The sequence below is a fragment of the Protopterus annectens genome, chromosome 2.part0 (genome assembly GCF_019279795.1).
Source record: "Protopterus annectens isolate FY-2018-M chromosome 2.part0, PAN1.0, whole genome shotgun sequence".
In the NCBI taxonomy this organism is placed as follows: Eukaryota; Metazoa; Chordata; order Ceratodontiformes; family Protopteridae; genus Protopterus; species Protopterus annectens.
Genome location: NC_056728.1, coordinates 1,232,639,003 through 1,232,653,582, shown reverse-complemented (window position 1 = coordinate 1,232,653,582; position 14,580 = coordinate 1,232,639,003).

The window sequence follows — 14,580 nt, the reverse complement described above, 5'->3', positions numbered from 1 at the left end:
TCACAGGCATTTTCTCCATACCTAGGACTTGAAATCTTACATGTGGGAAACAGCTTGTCAGTATTGAATAAAATGTACATATCAGAGGCACTGAGAATCATTTTTGTTTTCTTGTTTTTCTGTTTTGCACTATGGCACTTTTGAACAGTATGTGAGCCAATTATTTCCATTTGTTATAACTAAAATAGTGTTCCTGGATTATGCTGTAGTTCAGGACCAAAGGCCTGTCCATTAGAAAAATAAAATATTCCAGACACATCTGTCCCCGTCAAGATCTGGAAACTAGGCAGATGATCAAAAACTACTAATGTGGATGCTGGGATTCCACCAGGGTGGCTTGTTTTTTGAGTTTATCATGAGCAACAGTTGCTAGGATTCTCATGAATTTGGGGTGGGGATGCAGTGATATTCACAGTTCATCTGTTGATAATAGTAACCATTATATCCAAATGCATGTTGAGTCTGAATGCTGCTACAGCATGTAGATCTGAAAGAAGACTTTATTCATCACTATTGGTGACTCTTTTCTGAACATATTTTGAACATTTTTATATGGAAAACCTGGTAGGAAATAGTCCTGTCAAGTAACATGTTCATTGCTTAGAAATCGGGTATATATGCATGTATGCTTTTCATCTTCTAGCTAGTTATAAAGATGTATTTCTATCATTAAGGTTACAACTGATATTATTAAAGCTGGATGTCTCACATGCAGCCAGACTTACAGCAGAATTAATAATGAAGACATTGTAATAACAGTACAACTGACAATTTTTAGACACAAATTGTATACTTAGCCATTTTTAGCTTTGCACAGACACCAGCCAGCAGGATTCCTATTGAAGCTGCTAGTGTATAAACATGTGTCTCAGTAATGTTAAAGTTGGCATTTGCTTGCATGACCCTCTGAAAACTTTTTCTTTTTTTATTAAAGCAGACTCAGCTCAAATTAGGAAACAAAAACCAATGGCATCCCAATCTCACCTAGCTCTCTCCAGCTTGAAATATCTCCCTCGGCCACCACAAAAACCAAAATAGGAAGCTTGAGTTACATGGACTTCAGCCTTTCAAATCTGATTGGACAATGTTTTGGATCATCTATAGAATGGCAGCTGAACAGTGGCATACTAGCCAATGGACCCATAATATTTATCCCCCAGACAGGAAGTATTATCCCAAGCCACATAAATCCCTTTAAATGGATAAACTTAACACAAAGGATATACTTTTAGGACTGTACCCTGTTTTTTCACGAAGAACTACTCAATCTAAACCTGCCTGTAACAGTATAAACCAATCATTGCTAATTTAATTTTTTGTAAATTTAAATCCCATATGTGGGCAGACTTATCCTCACAGTCTGTGCCCTCACACTGTATCATTGAAGAGATTTAGCTTCCTCATCAGAATGTCTGTCCTCCATGAGGGCAATCAAAGTTGCAAAATAAATTAAATTAGCAGTGATTATTGTATTGCTACCAGTCACACACTCTCAAGTGTGTATTTTAATGCAGAAAAATAGCCACAGAAACTATAAAGCTTAGGACGTTTGTTCATTCCATAACAAACTTCATCAAATAATGGAGAAACAAACTGAACTGTAGCATATTACATGGAGCTCAACCAGTCAGATTATTTCATTCAACACAAAAGTCTTCAAACCCTCAAGGCAGATCTTAAACGTACTACATGATTAAGACCTGGTTTATTGTTTGCTTGAAATCTTATGATCCATTTCATTTCTGCAAGCTTGGTTAACTGCACAATATTGCCACCTCTGGAATCAATAGTAATCAGCTGCAATACCAGAAAGGAAAATACATGTCCCAGATAACCAGAAACATGTTTAACAAGAACATTGGTTAAGTTACCAAGCCGTATATCACTTACGTGTTTAAAAATTCTCTCTTTAAGCAGTTTATTCATCTTCCCCACATAAAAGTGGGGGCATTTTTTGCAAACTGCAACATATACCAAATTAGAACTATGGCAATCAGCATAAAACCTTTGAAAAAATTCTGTACCCATAACTGGATGTACAAAAGCATTCATAGTTGATATAAAGTTAAAGGCGTTACATGGATAGCACGGAAAATTTCCAACCCTATTAAACCTTGAACTAATCTTCACTTTTGGTCTGTAACATAATTGTCTTTTCAAAGAAAGGCTGTTCTTAAAACAGAAAGCAGGTCTATCGCCAGCTACATGTTTAATGTTATCATCTGTCATGAGTATGGGCTAGTTCTTATTTTCTATTTCACATACCTTATAAATGGCACTAAAGTATATAAAAAACAATCTAGTGCTAGTGTCTCCCTTCACCAATGAAACTCCATTGGCACTCAGTTCCTTCCTTGAAAACCATGGTTCACTAGTGGCAGTCCAAAGTGCCATCCCATCGGCCATTCTTTCATGCACGTCTTTGGGGTGATAGCCTCTGTAGACAAAATAATTTCCCAATTGCTCAAAGTCTAGTTTAAAACAATTCTCATCAATATGCAGGCAAGAAGATTTTAAGAACCGCCCTTTAAGAATGTTCTTATAAATATGGCAAGGATGGATACTTGTTCAATGCAATAGCTTATTCCTCCAGCAACTTTTCCTATATAATTCAGTATCAATGGTGCTGTCTCTATTAACCCTTAAATGAACATCCGGAAAATCAATGATCTCTAGAGAGTGCATCATGGCAAATGTAAGTAAATGAGTTCTGTTGTTCAAATAAACTAGGAAATCATCCAAGTTTTCTAAAAGGCCATTCCATATCATAAAAATATCATCTACAATATGCTTGTAGTATACAATGTTACCAGCGAACCTATTGTCATTGTTCAAAACATGGTCTAATTCCCAGCTCACCATTACCAGGTTCACATAGCTGTTTGCACATGAGGTGCTCATTGCAACACCCTCCTTCTGATGATATTAGCAGTTATCAAAAATGAAAACATTATTCTCCAGGATGAGCTCTAGTACAGAACATATAAGGCTTATCTGGTTCCCATCAAATTCATTACTGACACCAAGGTGAGATCTAACTAAAGCCACTCCAATGTCATTGGGTATGGAAGTAAAAAGTGTCCAGACATTCATACTTACCAGAAAGCATCCTGTTACATCCCCTAAACAGCTCACACATTGAGAGAAAGATCTAAGAAACTGTCCTGTGTCTCTGAGAACAGTAGAAGCACTAGTCAAATTATGCTCTAAGAAGATTGAGGGTGGCTCAGCCAACCACCCTTGTTCAGATACTATAGGATCCATGGGGGGGGTCTCTCCAAGCTCTTATGGATCTTTAGTAGTCCATGTAGTGTTGGTACAAGAGGATCGTTCACTACCAAAAAGTCATTTGTCTCTTTAGTAAGTAGACCAAATATAAGAAGATTGTAGATGGTAATATGCACCATCTCACTCATCCGATTGATGACAGTTCTAGAGATATGTGCATAAGTGTCAGTATCTCCCAAGCATGGATGCTATCCCTTCTAAATATGCTGATCTATCAAGCACTACTATGGTACCACCTTTATCCGCAGGGTGAATCTGAATAGATCAGCATATTTAGAAAGGATGGAATACATGTTTGGAGATACTGACACTTATGCACATATCTCTAGAACTGTCATCAATCGGATGAGTGAGATGGTGCATATTACCCTCTACGATCTTCTTATACTTGGTCTACTTACTAAAGAGACAAATGACTTTTTGGTAGCGAACGATCCTATTGTACCAACACTACATGGACTACTAAAGATCCATAAGAGCTTGGAGAGACCCCCCCCCTCATGGATCCTATAGTATCTGAACAAGGGTGGTTGACTGAGCCACCCTCAATCTTCTTAGAGCATAATTTGACTAGTGCTTCTACTGTTCTCAGAGACACAGGACGGTTTCTTAGATCTTTGTCTCAATGTGTGAGCTGTTTAGGGGATGTAACAGGATGCTTTCTGGTAAGTATGAATGTCTGGACACTTTTTACTTCCATACCCAATGACATTGGAGTGGCTTTAGTTAGATCTCTCCTTGGTGTCAGTAATGAATTTGATGGGAACCAGATAAGCCTTATATGTTCTGTACTAGAGCTCATCCTGGAGAATAATGTTTTCATTTTTGATAACTGCTAATATCATCAGAAGGAGGGTGTTGCAATGAGCACCTCATGTGCAAACAGCTATGTGAACCTGGTAATGGTGAGCTGGGAATTAGACCATGCTTTGAACAATGACAATAGGTTCGCTGGTAACATTGCCTACTACAAGCATAATGTAGATGATATTTTTATGATATGGAATGGCCTTTTAGAAAACTTGAATGATTTCCTAGTTTATTTGAATAACAGCACTTATTTACTTACATTTACCACGATGCACTCTCTAGAGACCCTTGATTTTCAAGATGCTCGTTTAAGGGTTGATAGAGATGGCACCATTGATACTGAGCTATGTAGGAAAAGTTGCTGGAGGAATAAGCTATTGCATCAAAGAAGTATGCCCCCGGTCATGTTTATAAGAACATTCTTAAAGGGCAGCTCTTAAGATCTTCTCACCTGCGTACTGATGAGAATTGTTTTAAACTAGCCTCCAAGTGATTGGAAAATGATTTTTGTCAGCCGAAGCTATCGCCCCTAAAAGTGCATGAATGAATGGCCAAAGGGATGGCACTTAGGTGTACAGCTGGTGAACCATATTTTTCAAGGAAGGAATTGGAAGCCAATGGAGTTTCACTGAGAAATACAACACTAGCACTAGATTGGTCTTCACATAATCTAGTGACATTTATAAGATATGTGAAATAGTTAATAAGAACTGGCTCATACTCATGACAGATGATAATATTAAATGTGTAGTTGGCAATAGACTTGTTTTTTGATTTCAGAACAGCCTTTCTTTGAAAAGGCAATTATGTCATGGACCAAAAGCGAATTTTAATTCAAGGTTTAATAGGGTTGGAACTTTTCCATGCTATTCATGTAAAGCCTGTTAACTTTGCATCAATTATGAATGCTTTTGTGCATCCAGTTATGGGCACATAATTTATTCCCAAGTTTTATGCTGATTGCCGTAGTTCTAATTTGGTATATGTTGAAGTTTGCAGAAAATGCCCCCACTTTTACATGGGGAATATGAATTGACTTTTTAAAGAGAGAATTTTGAAAGATTTAAGTGACATACTGCTTGATAAGTTAACTAATGCTCTTGCTAAACAAGTTTCTGGTTATCCGGGACATGTATTTTCCTTTCTGGTATTGCAGCTAATTACTGTTGATTCCAGAGGTGGCAATACTGTGCATTTAATGAGCTTGCAGAAATGAAATGGATCGTAAGATTGCAAGCAGACAAGGAACCAGCTCTTAATGGTATAGTACCTTTAAGACCTGCCCTGAGCACTTGACTTTTGCACTGAATGAAATAATTGGATTACATGAGCTTCATCTAATGTGCTACAGTCCATTGGTTACTTTATGTTTATAAATGGCTATTTTGTATCCAACTAATTAGATCTGAAGAAGTGCCTTGAGCATGAAAGAGCTTATCTGTTTGTGTTTATTTTAGTTATTAAAGTGAGTTTTACTGAAAGTGCTGGATTCGGCCTGGTTAGTTGGGCCATTCTTTTTTATCAAAATTCTGTTTGGTATTCAGGGCCGATGTTTAGCTGCAGTTAGTATATTTTTCGTTTTTATTATTTTGTTGCTGGCAGGTTTGGATCAAATAGCCCTTCATGAGAATAGAATAAATGTTTTCTTTTTTTAGTTTTTGCCCCTGCTGATCCTTTAAAGCCAATTGTTTAAAATAAATTCATTTTAAGACAATGTTATCCCCAGCTTAGTAGTATCCTGTTACATCTGTAACTTAATAAAGTGAAAAAAAGAACAATTTCCGTGTTTTATTATATGATGTCTGTGTTTCTATATAACTAACATTTGTATTAATTACATTGATAACTTTGTTCATATACAGAGACAGTGTATGGAATCATGGGTGTCTTGGTGCAAACAAAAAACAAAGAAAAAGATTGACTTGACAACAAATTGTCATGCCTTTCCCAGTACTCTCCACTGAAAATTATGAAAGAAATATTTAGAGTTCCTATTGTAAGTTGAAAGACAATAAGTGCAGTCCTTGTAACTGTGAAAACTTAAGTGCTGTTATGGTGAAATATATAGTGAGATAGTTGTATCTTGAAGAATTGCTTTTTCTCCAAAGTACAGTGATGATCTATGATATAGAATTGGAATTGCCTAGACATAGTAAAGCCTTGCTGGGTCTAATTATGGTGGCTGCCAAGAAAGCAATTACTAGAAAATGAAAATCAAAGTCTAGATCAACCTTACTAGAAGTAGTGAATATAGTAACAGAGGTAAAACAACTGGAACTGGGATCTTTAGAAAAGGGAAGGAGCAAACTACATAGGAAAAAAATGGGAATTGTGGGAACAATATATGCAGAGCAGGAACGAGGTTTAAGAGGCGGGGTTTGAATGAGCCATATAATGCTTCACTGATAATGACTGGAGAGATTATAAGTGATGTATAATGTATGCAATTACAGTTGTTTCAATGGTGTCTGTGATGTATAATGATCGCAAATAAAGTGGTGTCAATGTTGTTTGTTTTTCATTTATATAAATGTAAGATTGCCTATGTCATAAGTGATAATTTAATAAAGATGTTTATTGTGAAAAAAAGTACTGTGATCTTATAGTTAGCATGCATAAGTACCAGGGGTAAGGGGTTTATTCATGACTTACTGCCTGGAAAAAAAAAATGCTTTTAATGTGCATTAGTAACTTCCTCAGTTTGCTGTGACTTTTCTGGAATCCAGCTTAAAGTAGCCCTCACTCTACTGAGTGTGAAACTTCTGACACGGCACCAAATATTTGTTACCTGTGATAAAGAATATTTATTTTTAATCACAATTCTTGTTGGGTTTCTTTGAAAATTAACTCAGAAAAATAAAATGTTATTTTCAGATCTCCAGTGAACAATTGGGTGAAAAGGAATACACTACTTCTATTTCTTTCTTTCTGTTTGCCCATTTCAAAAATATATATTATTATGCAGTATTAGTTAAACCATATGAACTTTGGGAGTCAATTTGATCATCCAGTTTTTCCAGTTTGGAAAAAAAGTATTTCAGACCATAAGAGGGCTTTTTGAAAAAGCTAACTGTAATGTTGAGCTATTTTGTGTACCTTGCTGGCACAATAAACAAAAGCAATCAATTTCCAAGGCAGAGGAGCAAGTGGAACGTGACTGAGGTCTTAGACCTTGAGGGGTCCAGTCAGCTACTGTGGAACTGTGCCAGAAAGGTAGATTTCTAAATGTGTCCCTAATTAAGACAGAGAGGTCATGGATCTACATGAGAATGCGCTATTAACCAACAGTAATAATGATATTTGGAATGGGAGAAGTGTAAGGAAAAATAGCTGAAGATGATGGTGTGAAATTTTAGCAGAGCAGGTTATGCTGACCTGAAACAGAGGATTACAGATCAGTTAGGAGATTGGGATTAGATTCAGGGAATAATAAAATATGGGAATTGGTCAGGATCAGAAGACTATGAGCTATAGACAATGGTTTGGGAAAGTGGTAACAATAGGAAGAGGAAAATGAGGAGGTTAATGTGGTTACATAGGCATGTGAGGCTAGCAGTTAAAGCAAATATGGGGCATGCAAGTGGCAGAAAGGAAAATGTGAGGAGGTAAAGTGGGCAAAGTATAGGGAGGCTAACACCAGTGCATCAAAGGTAGTAGAGGCAGCATGGAGGCTAACACCAGTGCATCAAAGGTAGTAGTGGCAGCATGGAGGCTAACACCAGTGCATCAAAGGCAGTAGTGGCAGCAAGGAGGCTAACACCAGTGCATCAAAGGTAGTAGAGGCAGCACGGAGGCTAACACCAGTGCATCAAATGTAGTAGAGGCAGCAAGGAGGCTATCACCAGTGCATCAAAGGTAGGTAGAGGCAGCAAGGAGGCTAATACCAGTGTATCAAAGGTAGAAGAGGCAACAAGGAGGCTAACACCAGTGCATAAAAGGTAGTAGTGGCAGTAAGGAGGCTAACACCAGTGCATCAAAGGTAGTAGAGGCAGCAAGGAGGCTAACACCAGTGCATCAAAGGTAGTAGAGGCAGCACAGAGGCTACTACAAGTGCATCAAAGGTAGTAGAGACAGTAAGAAGGCTATCACCAGTGCATCAAAGGTAGTAGAGGCAGCAAGGAGGCTAACACCAGTGCATCAAAGGTAGTAGAGGCAGCAAGGAGGCTAACACCACTGCATCAAAGGTAGTAGAGGCAGCAGGAGGCTAACACTAGTGAATCAAAGGTAGTAGAGGCAGCAAGGAGGCTAACACCAGTGCAGCAAAGGTAGTAGAGGCAGCAAGTAGGCTAACACCAGTGCATCAAAGGTAGTAGAGGCAGCAGGAGGCTAACACTAGTGCATCAAGGGTAGTAGAGGCAGCAAGGAGGCTAACACCAGTGCATCAAAGGTAATAGAGGCAGCAAGGAGGCTAATACTAGTGCATCAAAGGTAGTAGAGGCAGCAAGGAGGCTAACACCAGTGCATCAAAGGTAGTAGAGGCAGCAAGGAGGCTAACACCAGTGCATCAACAGTAGTAGAGGCAGCAGGAGGCTAACACTAGTGCATCAAAGGTAGTAGAGGCAGAAAGGAGGCTAACATCAGTGCATCAAAGGTAATAGAGGCAGCAGGAGGCTAACACTAGTGCATCAAAGGTAGTAGAGGCAGCAAGGAGGCTAACACCAGTGCATCAAAGGTAGTAGAGGCAGCAAGGAGGCTAACACCAGTGCATCAAAGGAGAGGCAGCAAGGAGGCTTAACATCAGTGCATCAAAGGTAGTAGAAGCAGCAAGGAGGCTAATACCAGTGCATCAAAGGTAGTAGAGGCAGCAGGAGGCTAACACTAGTGCATCAAAAGTAGTAGAGGCAGCAAGGAGGCTAACACCAGTGCATCAAAGGTAGTAGAGGCAGCAAGTAGGCTAACGCCAGTGCATCAAAGGTAGTAGAGGCAGCAGGAGGCTAACACTAGTGCATCAAAGGTAGTAGAGGCAGCAAGGAGGCTAACACCAGTGCATCAAAGGTAATAGAGGCAGCAAGGAGGCTAATACTAGTGCATCAAAGGTAGTAGAGGCAGCAAGAAGGCTAACACCAGTGCATCAACAGTAGTAGAGGCAGCAGGAGGCTAATACTAGTGCATCAAAGGTAGTAGAGGCAGCAAGGAGGCTAATACTAGTGCATCAAAGGTAGTAGAGGCAGCAAGGAGGCTAACACCAGTGCATCAAAGGTAGTAGAGGCAGCAAGGAGGCTAACACCAGTGCATCAACAGTAGTAGAGGCAGCAGGAGGCTAACACTAGTGCATCAAAGGTAGTAGAGGCAGCAAGGAGGCTAACATCAGTGCATCAAAGTTAATAGAAGCAGCAGGAGGCTAACACTAGTGCATCAAAGGTAGTAGAGGCAGCAAGGAGGCTAACACCAGTGCATCAAAGGTAGTAGAGGCAGCAAGGAGGCTAACACCATTGCATCAAAGGTAGTAGAGGCAGCACAGAGGCTACTACAAGTGCATCAAAGGTAGTAGAGGCAGTAAGGAGGCTAACACCAGTGCATCAAAGGTAGTAGAGGCAGCAAGGAGGCTAACACCACTGCATCAAAGGTAGTAGAGGCAGCAGGAGGCTAACACTAGTGGATCAAGGGTAGTAGAGGCAGCAAGGAGGCTAACACCAGTGCATCAAAGGTAGTAGAGGCAGCCAGTAGGCTAACGCCAGTGGATCAAAGGTAGTAGAGGCAGCAAGGAGGCTAATACTAGTGCATCAAAGGTAGTAGAGGCAGCAAGGAGGATAACATCAGTGCATCAAAGGTAGTAGAGGCAGCAAGGAGGCTAACACCAGTGCATCAACAGTAGTAGAGGCAGCAGGAGGCTAACACTAGTATATCAAAGGTAGTAGAAGCAGCAAGGAGGCTAATACCAGTGCATCAAAGGTAATGGAGGCAGCAGGAGGCTAACACTAGTGCATCAAAAGTAGTAGAGGCAGCAAGGAGGCTAACACCAGTGCATCAAAGGGAGTAGTGGCAGTAAGGAGGCTAGCACCAGTGCATCAAAGGTAGTAGAGGCCTCAAGGAGGCTAACACCAGTGCATCAAAGGTAGTAGAGGCAGTAAAGAGGCTAGCACCAGTGCATCAAAGGTAGTAGAGGCAGCAAGGAGGCTAACACAAGTGCATCAAAGGAGAGGTAGCAAGGAGGCTTAATACCAGTGCATCAAAGGTAGTAGAGGCAGCAAGAAGGCTAACACCAGTGCATCAAAGGTAGTAGAGGCAGCAAGGAGGCTAATACCAGTGCATCAAAGGGAGTAGTGGCAGTAAGGAGGCTAGCAGCAGTGCATCAAAGGTAGTAGAGGCCTCAAGGAGGCTAACACCAGTGCATCAAAGGTAGTAGAGGCAGTAAGGAGGCTAGCACCAGTGCATCAAAGGTAGTAGAGGCAGCAAGGAGGCTAACACAAGTGCATCAAAGGAGAGGTAGCAAGGAGGCTTAATACCAGTGCATCAAAGGTAGTAGAGGCAGCAGGAGGCTAACATTAGTGTATCAAAGGTAGTAGAGGCAGTAAGGAGGCTAGCACCAGTGCATCAAAGGTAGTAGAGGCAGCAAGGAGGCTAACACCAGTGAATCAAAGGTAGTAGAGGCAGCAAGGAGGCTAACACCAGTGCATCAAGTGTAGTAGAGGCAGCAAGGAGGCTAACACCACTGCATCAAAGGTAGCATAGGCAGCAAGGAGGCTAACACCAGTGCATCAAAGGTAGTAGAGACAGCAAGGAGGCTATCACCAGTGCATCAAAGGAGAGGCAGCAAGGAGGCTTAACACCAGTGCATCAAAAGTATTACAGGCAGTAAGGAGGCTAACACCAGTGCATCAAAGGAGAGGCAGCAAGGAGGATTAACACCAATGCATCAAAGGTAGTAGAGGCAGCAAGGAGGCTAACACCAATGCATCAAAGGTAATACAGCAAGGAGGCTCAACACCAGTGCATCAAAGGTAGTAGAGGCAGCAAGGAGGCTAACACCAGTGCATCAAAGGTAATACAGGCAGCAAGGAGGATAAACCCATTGCATTAAAGGTAGGAGAGGCAGCAAGGAGGCTAGCACCAGTGCATCAAAGGTAGTAGAGGCAGTAAGGAGGCTAACACCAGTGCATCAAAAGAGAGGCAACAAGGAGGCTTATCACTAGTGCATCAAAGGTAGTAGAGGCAGCAAGGAGGCTAACACCAGTGCATCAATGGTAATACAGGCAGCAAGGAGGATAAACCCAGTGCATTAAAGGTAGTAGAGGCAGCAAGGAGGCTAGCACCAGTGCATCAAAGGTAGTAGAGGCAGTAAGGAGGCTAACACCAGTGCATCAAAAGAGAGGCAGCAAGGAGGCTTAACACTAGTGCATCAAAGGTAGTAGAGGCAGCAAGGAGGCTAACACCAGTGCATCAAAGGTAATACAGGCAGCAAGGATGATAACACCAGTACATTAAGAGTAGTAGAGGCAGCAAAGGTACAAGATGAATGAGACATGGTGGAAGAGATCAGCAAGAGAATCAATGACTTTGTATATACTATAGAAAGAAGGAAGGAAGAGACAAACTTGGCCAGCCTAAACAAAGATGAAGCTGAGCCCACAGAAGACTGGGAAAAAAAGCAGAGGTAATGTATGAGCAGTTTGCTTCAATAATCACTGTATTCAAGGGAAAGCAAGGGGAGGGTGGCATTCTAGGATTGAGGCATGCACCTTTGGGAATAGAAGTGGACATAAATCAAAACAGCAAAGTAGGTGGTGGAGAATGAACTGGCTGCCCTTGGTGATTGCAAAGCATTTGTATCAGATGGGTTGTGTTCCAGAGTCAACAGGAATCTGGACAGTGTGCTAGCAGATCTCATGAGAGGGACCATTAGCAGATCACAGATCAGGGATGATATGCCCATGGACTAAAAGGCTGGGGGAACAAGAGAAATACAGGGAAGCTAATAGTTTATCAGCTTAACAACAGTGGCAAGGAAAATCAAGAAAAGAATCATGAAGAATGGCTTCTTGCTTTCCTGAAGTATGTTAGTCTTCAGGACAGTAAATTGCAGAGATGTATGGCTAGTAAGAGCTATTGGTCTATCATTATGACTAAGTTAAGGATGACTTTGACAGACAAATAGTGGTAGACATGGTCTACTTAGACTTCAACAATATCTTTGACTTTAATATAGAGATGGCTTATAGGAAAGTCAAAGGGGCTTTGGTCAGATCTATGACCAAGGAATTGGAAGGATTATAAGTAGGGGACAATGGCAGGAATAAGAAGTGACCAGTGACATATCCCAGATATAAGTTCTATATCTGGTACTTGTCAGTGTGTGTGTTTGTTCCAAAGATAACTGACAGAGTAAAAAAAAAAGTTCAGCCATATCACTGATGGCACAGGGAGCTGCCATAGAAGAGAATGGGAGGATAGTCTAAGGAAGTATATGGAAAGACTGACCAAGGGGAGCAAAAGTGTAATTTGAAGTTCACCAAAGACAAGTGCAAAGTACAAAGCACTTATAATGAGTTAGAACAACTCTGGTGTGAAGTATCAGCTGGAGTATTGCAACTAATGACAGCAGATCAAGAAAAGGATTTGTATATGTTGCTCAGTCTTGGGCTGGACTAGCTAATGCACTTCCAGAAGCAGCAAATAGAATTTTGGAGTATCCTGAGGTGGTGGATTCCAGAAGCAAAGAGGTAATGTTGTTATTTAACTTAGTCCATGTCAGACCACACCTTGAGCACCGTGTGCAGTTCTGGGGGGTAGCACAAGTAGAAAGGGCAGTAGGCTGCTGAAAGGGATCCAGAGTATAGCCATCACAACAGCTGTAGTGTAGAGGGGATAGAATATGTCCAGAGACTCAAAACACCAGTGGTATTCTCACTAGTGATTAGAAGGGACAGAGAGGATATGATATGGTCAGAATATTATGCCACAGAAATGTGAAGAAGTCATCCTGAACAGGAAGGGGAGATGGAGGGGAGAGCTGCACTGACAGCAGATTGTAGAGAATAAATGTTCCCTGGATCTTCACAAATGTTTACTCATGGAATGAAATCGATTAACAGAAGGACAGCTGGTGAAGAAATGCACAGAGGTATTAAATGAGGCACAGGATGGGTGGGGAAAGGACTTGGGGGATGGTGGGAAAGGACTGGGTTTAGGGTTGAAATGGAAGATTTGTTAGCATATAATATCATGCAGCTATGCAGTCCAGTACACAGACTGTCAACAATTCTGGATCAAAGATTATTTGTGAGAAAAGTATCACAATATAGAATGTCTCAATATAGCGATATTCAACTACACAGATACAAGCCCTTTTATATTTTCTAAAATAGAAAAAACATAAAAGATTCAAAGCTTTCATAGATGCGATAAAAGCCATACACACATTTTCAAGGTAAAATCAGTAAATAGATGCAGATGGGAGGATAGCTTAAAACATTTCTCATGCTATTATCTTGACATGGTTTATGTATTCAGTTTTGACAAGCTCATGTCCAAGTATATGCCATGCAAGTACATATTCCATAAAGTACAGGATACATACATTTCTTTCAAGGTTGCATGATTAGAGAAAACATTTACCAGCTGTTTGCTGAGACCTAATGAAATCTAGCAGAACTCAAGCTATGGTTTAGATGAGAAGGAAAAATATGAAACTGTTGTGCTAGTTTTAAACTAAAAGTATGTTATAATAAGCATTAAAGTAATATGTCCATTACAAAGTTAAATGCACTTAAAGGGCAGACTGTTGACTGGGTAAGTGAACTGGTCCTTGGACAGATTTCAGTCATGATACGGGCCAAAATACACTAAATCATTGGTATATAAAATCATTTAAGATAAAATTCCTGTAAATACAGTTAACATAGACATTTGACTGTCATGAATGATTATAAAAATGAATTTCACTTTCTCTGCATGCAGTCTCCTTTTGACATCAATTGAATGTAATGCAACATGACATGTTGTCAGATCATTGTTTTGTTCCATTCAAAGACGTACAGAGTGTACTCAGATGTGTACATTTTTCTGAGCCTGTCTTGGAAACCTTGTTAGCCAAAGAGCACAGAATGCTTAGTACTAATGTTTACAAGTATAGAGCTATACAAAACACTTATGTTAGAGGAGCACACTTCTAAAACCAACTATTTATTGTTATAAGTGACAACAGCTGAAAATAATGTATCCCTTTCCAGTGGGAACAGGGCCTTCAACATCATCCCCCACTCTGGAATCATAGATAAAATTACTAAGCTGGGCATAAATCCCTACGGCACTCGATGAGTTGTCAACTGGCTTACTGACAGAACCCAGGCTGTAAAAGTAGCCGACTCCAAATCCAGTTCCAGACAAGTGACAAGTGGAATAACTCAGGGTTCAGTCCTGGGACCGCTCTTATTTGGCATCTACATCTCTGAAGTATAGGCCAACACTAAGGGACTCTGGCTAACAAAGTTCGCAGATGACAGCAAACTGGGAGCCATTATTGAATCCCCGAATGATGTGAAT